General features: G+C 37.3%; 1 protein-coding gene across 1 annotated transcript in view; it reads right to left on the reverse strand.

The window, feature by feature from the left end:
- Positions 1-9,437, reverse strand: part of LOC146002132 (uncharacterized) — a 29,092-nt gene extending 19,655 nt beyond the window's left edge. The window contains exon 1 of the mRNA XM_083139851.1: positions 9,358-9,437. The gene's annotated coding sequence lies outside the window, so the exon portion shown is untranslated. The remainder of the gene's footprint in view (positions 1-9,357) is intronic.
- Positions 9,438-12,312: the final 2,875 nt, after the last annotated feature.

The following is a 12,312-nucleotide window of genomic DNA, read 5'->3' on the forward strand; positions in this document are numbered from 1 at the left end:
CCCGTTGGTGATAGTATCCTGCTACAAGCCGTCCGTCAACAGGATGGAGGAGCAGTGGCGTCTCGTCCCTTGGGGCTTCCGGGGCTTAGCCCCTAAAGAAAAACGGACGTATTGTAGTAATTTTCAATCACCATAATACATAACTATCACACAATCTCTTAAAAGGCGATTTTTACCCACGTAAGTTCATCGTCTGCTGCAATGGATACGACAGCGCTCCTAACGGCATTGATGTCAGTTATCGGTCTCGGGGCTCGTAGCAGACGAAGGCGTGGTCTACGCTACACTCTACAGTGAAGGTCACGTGCTAGCAGAGAGAGCGAAGGGGGGAGTGCAATTGGTTTGGGTGTTGATTCGGGGCTAGTTACCTCGCGTCGCGTTCGTTCGATCCCGCTTGTTGTACTGTAGCGTTGTGGTGGCTTTTATTTGCTATGAACAAAGTGGATTTCTTGTTGGCAACACCATTTCAGACATTGAGTGACCAAGAAAAACATGTTGTTAAACAATTAGGTTCTGGCCATCCGAGTGTTACATTAATACAAAAACACAAATCACAATCACGCTCTTTCAATCCAGACTGGTACAACAGAAAACCGTGGTTGACAGCTAGCGAGATCAAGAAAACTCTCTTTTGTTTTAATTGCCTTTTGTTTGGTGGTGATGCTTCATGGACAGTTCATGGTATAAGTGATCTCAAACATCTTTCTGAAAGAATTAAGTCACATGAAACTAGCTCTTCGCACATTGGAAACTCGTTAAAATTGAGTTTGTTTGGAAAGGTTGATGTTCGAACACAAATCGATGAAGGATATAGACTGTCAATTACAAGGCACAATGAATTAGTCCTGAAAAATAGGCATATATTAAATAGAATTATCGATTGCTTAAAATTCTGTGGTCGACATGAACTTGCTCTACGAGGACATAACGAAAGAGAACAATCTTTAAACAGAGGCATCTTCCTAGATTTAGTAAATGAGATTGCTAAGCTAGATAACAGTTTGCATGAACATTTAGAGGAATCCAAAGTAAATAAATACACATCAGCCGTGATACAAAATGAGTTGTTAGACTGTATGTACCAGGTTTACAGTGAGGCCTTCCAGGAGGATGTAAACAAAGCTATGTTTGTGTCTGTACAAGCTGATGAAACCAGCGACATTTCCAATAAGACACAATTGGTTATTGTGATTTGTTTTGTTCAGTGCTCGCAAGTAGTAGAGCATTTTCATGGTTTCGTGCAACTGACTGACAGATCTGCATCAGGGATATCCCAATGTATATTAGATGCATTAGAGCAGTACAAACTAGAAGATAAATCAGTTTCTAAAACGTATAATGGTGGATCTGCATTCCGAGGGGTACGGTTTGGAGTCCAGAAACCTGTAAGAGATGTTTATCCGTGTGCTTATTTTGTGCATTGTTATGGACACCAACTCAATCTCATAATGCAACAAGTATGCTCTACCATCACAGCTCTCAGAATTTTCTTTGCCAATTTATCTGCATTTTCTTCGTTCTTCTCTTCATCTAGTAAGAGAACAGATTTACTGCAGGAGGTATGTCATCGACGGTTACCGCGAACATGCCAACAAAATGGAATTTCTGAGTAGGGTAGTGTCGTCTGTTTTCCAGTGCAAGGAAGCCCTGATAGAGTGTTTGGAAATTATTCAGCAAGATGGCTCATGGGATTCTGTGTCAATTAGGGAAGCAACTGTACTAATATATTTCCTTGAAAACGATGTATTAATTTTTTTCTTGGGTGTCTTTAACAGGATAATGCCCTTCGTCGAAATATTTTACAATATTTTGCAGAAGAAAATTACAACAATGGTACACGTAAAGGAACATATTCGCAAATTTGTTGCCGACATCAGTGATATTAGGAATGAACTGGCTAACTCTTCAGATGATAGTTCTGCTCTGTGTAACATCTCTAAGAAAAGAAAAAGAAGTGTTAACAAAACAGCATGCGCTATTGAGTGCTGCGATATAATTATTCATCAAGCCGAAGAGAGATTTGGGGCAACTGAATATTTGGAGTGTTTCGATTTAGTTGACCCTGCAAAATTCAATGACTAGAGGAAGTCTGATTTTCTCGATGATTCGTGTAAGAATTGTGCTAAATATTATCCCTTCATAGAAAAGGGAAAACTAAAGAGTAAACTTCGTGTTCTTTATTGTAGTGAAGAGTTTAAAAACATAAACTCTATCAGTACATTGCATTCGTTTTTCATTGAAAATGATTTAGAGGATACCTTTTCAGAAACAGTAAAAATGGCAAACATAGTTTTAACAACTCCAGTGGCAACAGCTGAATCTGAACGGTGTTTCAGCACATTGAAGCGTATTAAAACCTGCTTAAGAAATGCAATGAAACAAGACAGACTCAATGCCTTGGCAGTGCTTACAATAGAGAAAGAATACATTGCAAACATAGAAGGCTTCAATGAAAAAATAATTACAAAATTTGCTGAACAGAAGAACAGGAGAGGACAGTTCTTGTTTAAATTAGAACCAACGTTCGTAGAAAGGTACGTTTCACAGCAATACCTGTTTCTTTTGTATTTCATGTGAATGGTCATTATATTTTAAGTTCTTTAAAAAATAAGTCCAATTTTGTAGTTTAGAGGAAGAAAAATACCTGTTTTTTTGTAATTCATATGAATTGTTATTACCTTTTAAATACTTTTTTAAAAAATAAGTCCAGTTTTGTAGTCTAGAAGAAGAAAAATACCTATTTTTTTGTAATTCATGTGAATTGTCATTATATTTTAAATTCTTTAAAAAATAAGCCCCGGCCAAATTTGAGGCCACGAGACGCCACTGTGGAGGAGCAAGATGTCACCATCCTGGAGAACCTTGCAGTAATCTGATTATCACCGGCGACCTCAACGCAAAACACAGAACCTGGAACTCACGACGAAACAACCCAGCAGAAAATGAACTAGAAACAATCCTACCCGGAACTGGGTTACAGAAAAATGCACCCACAGACCCGACACACTATCCACCAAGAGGAGAGCCCTATACTAGATGTCCTACTACACTCAGGATATGGCATTACAATACCGCCATACGCAGACGTGGCCCTTTCATCAGATCACGCCCCAATCCAATTTCAAGTGGCGCATCAAGTAATAACTAGACCTCGGATTTCAGGTTTTTAACCTATTTTTTCCTTTCCAGCTAAATAAGAAATAACAATTATATCGGAGTTTCATAAAAAAACGAAACAACTGACTAAGTTTTATAGTACCTAAAATAACCTATTACTTGTTAGAACCTATTTTAGGTTTATGTGCCTGAATTATACCTTTTTTTAGGTTTTACAGGATTCTTATATCTCACAGAGGTATTTACTATGTTTGGTGGCGAAATAATTCAATGACTTTCGCGTCAGTTTGGTACTTTTTGGCATTCACGCCTTGTGAAGTAATATTTCAACATTCAAATTAGCACTACTGACTATGTTTCTGTTTAAAGATAATTTTCAGCACATGACATAATCCTCACACACAAAAGGTGGAGTTAGAGTAAGGATAACGCAAAAAGATTCATGGTGGTCAATAGGACCATGATAAAATTCAAATATAATTCCTGGTTTTCAAGGTGAACTTTCCAAAAATTCAAGGATACAAGCAGATGTTTTCGCCATTCCAACCTTACGTATTACCGACTCTCACCCTCCCTTCCATACACAGAAATATTGACAATATAAAGGGTTTGTATGATTCCTATGTAAAAATTGACCTAATCAACTTCAAGATATATTAATTTGTAATAATCTTCCGTTTGTCAGATAGATTGTTCTGTAAAAGACACTAACAAAGTAAACGGATTGAGAAAATTTTGTTTTATTTTCAGTGTAGCTTTCTTCTTCATCCTCAAAAAAATGAATGAAATAAAAGCTAAACTGAGAGAAACTTGCCTCAGGGCATTTTTAAACATGTATAAATTTAATGGGATATGGATTAATAAGAGTTGCAATTTTTCAGGTCTTCGGGCAAAAAATGGAATAGAGATCCGCTTGTACCTTATTTCATGTCTTGCCAAAATTCATGAATAATTTCCAGAGCTAATAATTCACGCATAATTTCCAGTGCCAATAATTCAAGTGCAATTGCAGCAAATTATACATACGTAATTTATTTTTCATATCAACAAGTAACTTTTCTAACAACAGAAGTGCAGTAGGGATGGCCAGATCCGGATCCTCGCGGATCCAAAATCCGGATCCGGTTGTTTCCGGATCCGGATCCGTTTGGCCATCCCACATGAGCGATTCTTTGGAAAGTAAGAATGTGTTTATAACATATTGTTACCTGCTAATATATATATATATATATATATATGTGTATATATATATATATATATATATATATATATATATATATATATATAGGGTGACTTGTAATTAGATGTATTCCCTGAAAGGGGTTAAAGTAGAGACAATTTGCAATAAATGTGACCATATGATACCCCGTCCGAAAATTAGTAGTTTTCGAGATAATCGAATTTCTATTGTTTTTTTTAAAAAAATCAATTTTCCACATAAAAGGATGATTTGAGAAAAAACTGCTCATTGTATGGAACTTATTTCAGCGTTTTCTGATAGCTAAGAAATAAGTGGTTCGTCCCTACTTTTCTCGCATCTTATCTCCATCCCACTCATCTCCACTCCTCGTATCTCCTTTCCTGTCTTAGATTTCCGACTCCACTGCACTCTTCTCCTCTTCTTTTCGTTCTTCTCTTTTTCTCTCCTTTACTCTACTCTCCACTCCCCTCTTCTCTCATCTCGTTTTTCTTTTCTTTTCTCTTCTTTGCTCCATTTTCCTCATCTCTCCTAGAATCCTTTTCCATTCTCCTCACTACATCTCCTCTCCTCGTCTATCCTCCCTTTCTTCTCTCCTCTACTTTCCTCTTCTCCTCTCGCTTTCTCTTTCTCCTCTCCTTTTCCATCTTTCGTTTTCTCTCACCTCTTTTCCTTTCTGTAGACTCATCAGCAATGAAATACTAGAAAACCTTTTTTTTTCCTTTGAGAAAGAATTTTGTCACTTGCGATATAATGGTGATATTTTTAATATTTTTATACAATAATACTTGTTTTTATTTCTTTCGCGTATTTTATAAATATATATTGTGCATGTGGCAACCCTGAAATTGAGCCTAACTCTACACGCAACCCACCAACGCCTTGTGTAAATTGGGTTGCCTAGTTTAAAATGTCGTTGTCCTAAAACTTTTGAGAGACACTGTACAACGCGTGCATAAAACCCATACTGATATATGCCATCCCAGCCTGGCACCAAGTAGCACCGTCCACCTTCCAGAAGCTCCAAGTCCTGCAGAATCGAGCGGCCAGGATCATCAGAGGACATAGCAGAGACACCAGGATAGCACAGCTACATGAAGACCTGAATCTCCAGACGGTAAAACAGCAAGCAAACCGACTGACATTCTGGACTGACATACACTTCCATGACAACCCCGCTGTACGCAGCATCGGACAACTGCCTATCTTATGATGGTATGATGGACACACCGCCCGACGACCCAAGAAACCTACTACCCAACAACCCATAAACCCGACAAATTGACGCAGGACGAAAACATAACTTCCTAACCACATTATTTCACTACCCACATCGCAATACCTTGTTTCTCCCTGCATTATACCTTAACATTAAATTCACAAGGTCAGTATATTACATCTCCTTCATCTCAATACATATTTCTACATTGTTTCACCTTGTTTTTGCCTTGTATTTACCAAGTATTTCCTTGATTATGCCTTAAATCTACCTGTATATCCTTGTATTTCCTTGCAAACACACTGCCAACTTTTCCCCATTGTCGAACAACCCTTCAAGTTTCAACCACTTTACCACACCACCGGCCGAAGGAGCATGTTACACTTTCAACAGCAAAGATACCATGCATCCTCCAAGGAGGAAGCAACATCAATACGGAGGAAAACCTCCAAGCCTTCACTTCAGCCAAGAAAAGGGGCAAAACCTTCACCTTTCCCTATATCCTTTTCCTGTTGCAGTTGCAGGAAGAAAACAAAAACAACCCGAAGTCCAACACAAGAACCCTACCAAAACTCCTCATCACAAGAAAAGTCAGGTCCTACGGGACGATACTTCAACCCTTTCATCCCATAAGAGATGCCATGCCACGCCATGTCGAGGTAGTTAGTTGGTGAGTTGACAGCGACCAGAGGAGAACCTGAGAGACTCTCCTCTCCCCAAAACCTTCCTGGGTCTGATGCCGGCCTTTGTACATTTCCTTACACGGAGAGAAAGATTTATTTTTAAAATAAATATAAAAGGAAAGAGAATAAATGAATAGTCCCCTGTCCTCCGAGGTCTGATGCCGGCTTCGCAGCCTTGTCGCTTTGTTGGGTCTCTCTCTCTTTTCGGGTTCGATTCCCCATTCGACAAGTTGTCTTGTCGAACCGCTCCTTTATCTCCCGTTTTGAATTATTATATACCGTACACATATAGTAGGGGCGTGTACTTATTTTTGTTTCATCGGCGCGCGAAATTTTAAGGAAGTTCAGTCAAAAGTCAACTAAGGTGTAATTAAATTCAAGCTCCTAGTGTGTGGTAGATGCTAATAATACTGTTCAGTGTAACGTGTTAATCAAGTCAATTGTAAACTAGTGCCATCTGTTGGCCTCTTTGTAATTGAACTTCAGAGTATTAAAATTTGCTTGCAGTATCAATTTTTGCGTTCTGAAGGAAAGTGTACAGAACGTGAACTTCGCGCCATCTTTTGGGCAGCTAGTAAATTAAGAACAGTATTGTTAAATGGATAATTTGTAAGGTAATTTATTGTTTAGTCACACAATGCCTTGTAATAGTTTCTGTCTTTTTAATCTCGTGCCGTACCTTAATCGTTAAATCATTCTATTCAACTTATATAGTTCTGTTTATAATTTCTGAGCCTTACCTTTTGTATTTGGTGCCCTACACCAAGCAAGCCCTGAGTGTATAAGAGTTTTATGTTTTCCGACTAAAAATGAGTTAGCAGCAAAGGTAAACTAATGCAACGTTCCCTGGTGTAGTGTTGTTGCAGCCATAGAACATTTTATATGGATAAAATTTATCGAGCAGAGGGGGGACACAATTACCCAGAAGGGAGAAATCCCCCATCCCCCCTACAAATACCACCCTGGCATTACGAAACAATTTGAAAAGGCTACGGACACAACTGGAAGAAGATTTAAGTGTATATCAAACAAATTGCCTCGTCTTTCACCAGCAATTGGAAAGGAAGGTACTTTGTGGAACCTCAAATTAGAGAATTTCAGGCAAAGGAAAAAGAGCATGGATATAATGTTATATTCAATATAAAATGCAAACATGTTATTATATTTTTGAAAAATAAGTATTATATAACAATTGTGTGTACGAATATTGTGTCACATATCACATTTAAAACTTTTAAACATATTATACTAGGTTTCGAGAAAGGATGATTAAATTATTCCATGAGTTCACTTAGTATTCACCTTAAAATTTCAAGAATTTTAGAAAAAATTAAAATCACGATTACTCGTAAACTACTATCCCTGACAGGGAAAATCTAAATACAGATTCGAGATCACCGCAAAATTTGCAATAGCAATCAGAACTTTTTCCTCCAGAAATAAGAAATATCACAACAGTGATATCAAACAGCCCTTCCCACTAGCCACACTTACTTGTCTAACCTTCCGTTATCTGCAACGGCAACCCTTGGGTTCAGAGACTCACGACTCACACGTAACAGCAGTGTTGCCACTACTTTTTATCCAGCCCTTGCACAAAACATAAAGAACAATGACACCAACGTGTCACCAATGATACCAATAACAATGACCTCTCGCAAAATTAGGCACAGGATACTAAAAAATAGGAATTAGAAAATATCATTATTTACGATTATACAGGTTAATGAAGGAAGCTCTTCCGGGTATCATTCTAGAATGATGTTTCAAATACACCTATCGACTAATCGCAGGAATTTTTGTGAATTCACGTTGTAAAGCTGTAACTACCATTAAATATATTTAACAATCAGGTTTTTAGTTCAACACAGTGACTGAGTAATAAATGGAAGGGAAGAGAAGTTCCATGGCAATTGTTTGAAAGTACTACATGCACAGCGAACTTACACAACCTTTCATCTTCACTTTCTTTGTGTTTTCTAACATTACTGAATTGCTTTAACAAGAATAAGATGTATAATCCTCTTTATCACGGAAGAGAAAATGTTACAATTTTGCGTTAATAATTTTTCCAAGTCTGTTTTCGAAATCAAATAATACATACATGAAAATCAGGACAAAAACTCATCCCACTGGACCACTATTTGATTACTAAATTATATCCTGGTATCTCTTCTGTTCTGTATAATTACATTTTTCGTTTATTCTTCCTTGAAGTAAAGTTTATAGGTTACTTTGTGACGTCAATGAGTCAATAAACGTAATTTACAATGTAATCTTAACATAATATTTTCACACGGATAAAGAATCTCTTTATGTAAATGCCAAAGTTGAGGTCATACGAGTAAGTAACCTATTTTTTTTTTCATTTTCAATTTGATTTCCTTAATGTTTGTTGTTACAGAAAGATAAAAACCTTAGAACGAGGTTAAGGATACTCAACTATATGAAGCTGTGATGGCATCACATGTCAGTCAACAAACAACAAAAAAATACATGTATGTAATTGTTTTCCACCTTTAAATATTCATGCTTTGAGTAATACGGAAAGTGAAATCCCACACTGAATGTAAACATTACCTTACTAAACATTCATTTTCACAAATTGTACGTACGTCTAAGCTCTGATGTTACCAGATCATGAATCTTCAAAATCACAAAGAAACAAATTGAAAGGATGATTTTGTGATATCACAAAATCACTATAAAATTTTAGAGTTGAATTCAAGGCACCTGTTTCCAATATGGCGGAGGGTTAAAGTTGCCCTAATATATAAATATAACAACTGATTCATTTCACTTTTAATTTTATTGATTCTTTTAACATTTTGTTCATCGCCTAGATGGCATGTAAATATAGGTCTAAATGATAGCTAAGTATTATAACAATTCCATGTGTGGACAGTGGGGAGGCGACATGATAGCGGTATCAAAGATAACTCTTAAACAACATCGCTAGTGAAGATACAGATAACATTGACGTGTCCAGCGGGATTATTTGTTTGTTCTAAAAAAAAGAAGAGGACAGATAATTGAATGCATGGTAAAATATAGCCCTGACCAACAAAAGAGAAATCAAAACTCTAACAAAATTTATGGGGACGCCATTGTGGAATTACAATATGCAAAAATTAATTTACCTTTCTCCGAGTGTTACAAAAGGACCAGAAACTAAAAATTTGGATTACTCCAGTTGTCCACAGCACACGCGATGCGAACACTTGAGACAATGCGAGTCAAAAATCCCACGAAAAGATACCAATTTGTTTTTATAGCGGTCTCACTTCAAATGTTTCTCTTTTCACCACCCGCATATGTATTTTGCACAGGTTTAACGGGGCAATCCCTGATAATTTTCCCAGCATGCTCTTCCTTTCATCGAAATGCTGGTCTAATGGAAACTGTTTCCGCTGAGCGTTTAATGCCGTTCTCTTGTGACGCTATCATCACAGCCATTTCTAAGGCAGATTGCATGTGAATGAAAGTGCTACACACACGCTTTACACGAAGACTTTCACTTGTGCCGAAGAACAGTTCTTGTTAAGAATTAACTTTCAGTTAATTCTTATGAATAAAACCAATTTAATCCTAAAAATTTGCACAGTATACTGTGGCGTGCCAATGGTTGGGCGTTTGCTCCTTTTGGCCCAACTTTATAGCACTGACTTCTAAAAATAGGTCACACAATCTTTCCTACGATCACATTCAACCTTATTAAGTTCCTAGGCATTATTACTATTTTTTTACACTAGGTTGGAAGAGTAAAACTACAATATTAAATATGTCAATAAAATATAACAACATTATGTAACGAGAATTTATAACAGAAAATGTCTATTTCTTTCATGCACTTAGATGTACCCATACCTATGAAATGTTAATGCAACGTAGTGAATAATAGAATAATATAAGAACTCTTTTTTTTTACGTACATTCAGCAATGCTCCCGAGTAATACAAAAATAATGTGTATAATATAGGCAGTGACAGCGCCAGGGAAAAGGGACTGAGGGACAATCCTCTTCCAAAATTTGCAAACATTCTCGTTTTGCTGAGTGCACAGCAAGTAACCCCCCCCCCAATTGGATGCCAATGGACCTAAAAATACCCCCACACAAAATCTGAGACCCGTGCGACATTTTCCGGCGGTGTCCCATGCGTCTTTATTTTTCAAATAAGGATTGCACGCCTAGAATTAAAGTGATCAGATCCTTTGACAGTCATAGAGCACGTTCGGAGCAGATGCCTACATTCTAGGCAGGTAGGAGGGGGGGGGGGGTCATGGGACACGGATCCCAAACTTCGTATGGGGTGTTTTAAGGTCCATTGGCAAACAACTGGAGAGTGACATGCTAAATTCTTACCTTTGAGAATTTTGGAGGCAGTTACATTCCTTGTACGTACCCGCGTGTACAATCCCTTGTCGAGCTAATGCAGCCTGCAAAGTGTATTAATGCATTCTTACTCGTACAATGATGTAACGCTTGAGAACACATCACATATAATATTTATATATCTATGGTGTTTTATGTGTTTGTTCTTCTTTGTGGTGGGTGGGTGTTTACTGTCAAAATGTAATTCTTGATTAATACATACTATTCGTTTTAATAAGGGCATTACATTAGCTCTTATTATTCGTGACAACTGACCTACGTTTCGTTGTCTCTAATAGTTTTTCTCTGTACTGATAGACAGATGAAAATGGTCAAAAATAGTTATAAATTAATAATATAAATTACAAAAATGAATTGTTTCGAAGAGTATAATTTTATTGTAAAATAAATATGACACTGGAAGAAAATAATTTTCTTAAGTACGTAGGTATTAGAAACAACAAAATCGATGAAGTGTTCGCATGTGCTTTAGAGAACGCATCGACCACACATCCAAGAGTTGACATTTCACCTTCTCAATAGCAAGGACAGCCGAATGAGAAAGTCTGAAATTCAGCTAACAAGACTTTTTACACGTCTCAAGCAAGAAAGGTTCTTTCACACGCGGTACTAGAAACTGGACTGTCACAGAGATTACAGCTAGAGTGTGAACCTCCTGAAATGTCAATTTGTGCTTTGCTAGGAAATCGACGAAATCCATTAAGTTCAATAATTTTGTTCCACCTTCTTCATAAAGCTGAAGAGTTGTAGGAAAAACCTGCATTTCAAATTTCACGGCATTGATATCACAGGAATTAAAATTAGCGAAAGTTACAACTATTTCATAATTTAAGAAATATTCTGATTCTGGTACACCTCTCACTCTACCATTCATAGCACTAGCTCCATCGCAGCGACGCCGCCAGAGGGAGGACAGAGGGCCAGGGGGACGGGTGTCCGCCAGTCAGACACTGCACCACCCCACTGACGTTAATGAAATATCGAATAATAAGGGTCTTCATTTCTAAGACTATGGCGACTTTCTAAGTTGTGTTTTAGGAATTTTATTACTTTTCCTGATTATAATACCAACTTGACTAACAATAAAAATAATAATAATAAAAAAAAAATGTGTGCGACCTTCGTTCAAAGATTTCAGCGTCCATCAAGGCAAAGGTGATTTATCATTCATTTATGTCCTGTAGTCGTTAGCCGAAGTTTTAACCAGAGCTGGAAAAAGCTGGTCTTAAAACATCAATAAACATCTGAGGACCAGAAAACTCGTCTGTAGTGTGAGCAAATTATTCTAATAGTGGATCATCACGGCAGTGGCAACGCTAATTAGTGGAAGACTTTCAAAGGTGGTTCAAGAAAACCGACATTATATGTCAGTTGTTGTGGATGGATAGCGGTATCTTATTCTAGTCCAGCCATGGAAGACAAAACTAGCTGGAAACGTCTATTCCAAACGCGAAAAGGGAAGCAGGGTAAGGAACCCGCCAAACTAGCCGTTATATTTCGATTATATACATTTGCTTGTTTGTTCATTATAGCTCGCTATGGTATATTTGTGATTTATGATGACTCTTCCAATTCGTAATAAACAATTTCGAAGTGAATCGAAGAAAACTGTGACGTTTTGTTGCGCATTCTATAAAACGAGGAAGTCAGATTGCTGCCATCTCGTTGTCTGTAACAAAATATTCGTCGTGAAGCAGATATT

The sequence above is a fragment of the Lepisma saccharinum genome, chromosome 18 (assembly GCF_977018435.1).
Source record: "Lepisma saccharinum chromosome 18, izLepSacc3.1, whole genome shotgun sequence".
In the NCBI taxonomy this organism is placed as follows: Eukaryota; Metazoa; Arthropoda; class Insecta; order Zygentoma; family Lepismatidae; genus Lepisma; species Lepisma saccharinum.